The sequence below is a fragment of the Sapajus apella genome, unplaced genomic scaffold (genome assembly GCF_009761245.1).
Source record: "Sapajus apella isolate SASKATOON/1434 unplaced genomic scaffold, GSC_monkey_1.0 scaffold2, whole genome shotgun sequence".
NCBI lineage: Eukaryota > Metazoa > Chordata > Mammalia > Primates > Cebidae > Sapajus > Sapajus apella.
In genome coordinates, this window is record NW_022436942.1 from 23,530,278 (window position 1) to 23,531,522 (window position 1,245).

The window sequence follows — 1,245 nt, forward strand, 5'->3', positions numbered from 1 at the left end:
GCAATGGCGCGATCTCGGCTCACCGCAACCTCCGCCTCCTGGGTTCAGGCAATTCTCCTGCCTCAACCTCCCGAGTAGCTGGGATTACAGGCACGCGCCACCATGCCCAGCTAATTTTTTTTGTATTTTTAGTAGAGATGGGGTTTCACCATGTTGACCAGGATGGTCTCGATCTCTTGACCTCGTGATCCACCCGCCTCGGCCTCCCAAAGTGCTGGGATTACAGGCTTGAGCCACCGCGCCCGGCCTTTTCCTCAGTTTTTTACTCTTTGGAGATTTGGCTTCTGCCTTCCACTGCCCTGTGAGTTTGTCCTGGACTAGTCCAGAATTTTTCAGTTCGTCTCTTAGAGACATCTAAGATGTCTAAGCCTCCTACTTGGGAGGCCGAGGCAGGAGAATAGCTTGAACCCGGGAGGCAGAGGTTGCAGTGAGCCGAGATTGCACCACCGCACTCCAGCCGGGTGACAGAGTGAGACTCTGTCCAAAAAAAAACCCCAAAAAACAAAAAGTAGAGTCTATGTTTCCTACTTTTTGAATTTCACATTGCCTTGTGACTTGCTTTGGCTAACAAATGTGTCAGAAGTGACAATATGGGACTTCTGGAGCCTAGATTGTGGAAAATCTTGTGGCTTCCACTTTCACTCTCTTGGGACCTGCTGATGCCAGGCCAGGAGCGAAGGCTATTTTGCTGGAGAACCACACACAGGAGAACTGAGGTCCTTTGGCTGACAATCCCAGGTAACTGCCAGATATATGTGAGTGAGGCCATCGTAGACCGTCCTGTCCATATGAGTGCAGCCACTCAAGCAACTCAAAGTGAGATGAACAGAACTGCTCAGCTGAGTCCAGCTAAAATTGCAGAGTTGTGAGCTAATTATTGCTTTAAGCCTCTAACTCTTCGGGTGGTTTGTTATGTAGTAATTGCTAAACTGACACAGTGCTGTCTGTGCAGTCACAGAATGTCAGCAAGAGGCAGAAGACAAGTGTAAGTCTTCTTTGGAGAGATAGGCTGTCTACTATGATTGAAATTTCTGGCTCAGCTGTCCTGCATCCCAACAGGGTTGGGAGCCCTGTGCTGCTCCCTGAAGGAAGTGTCACTAGTTGGGTGTGTGACTTAGCCCCAAACCTTCTAGGTGCCTGTGCAGCCAATTTGATGGGCTTATTATCTGTTCTGGGCTTGGAGCTTATAGAGAAATGGAAGCCAACTGTCTTCCAAAGAAGAGAGGCAGAATGGCCGGGTGCAGT

At 49.5% G+C, this 1,245-nt stretch overlaps 1 long non-coding RNA gene across 3 annotated transcripts in view; it reads left to right on the top strand.

Annotated features, from left to right (window-relative positions):
• Nucleotides 1–1,245, top strand: part of LOC116561220 — a 20,075-nt gene that overhangs the window by 636 nt on the left and 18,194 nt on the right. For 2 of the 3 annotated variants that reach the window (XR_004273341.1, XR_004273343.1), the window contains exon 1: nucleotides 463–738. The exons of the other annotated variant lie outside the window; for it this stretch is intronic. This is a non-coding gene — a long non-coding RNA (uncharacterized LOC116561220). Of the gene's footprint in view, nucleotides 1–462; nucleotides 739–1,245 lie in introns of those variants that run through there. 3 annotated transcript variants of the gene reach the window in all.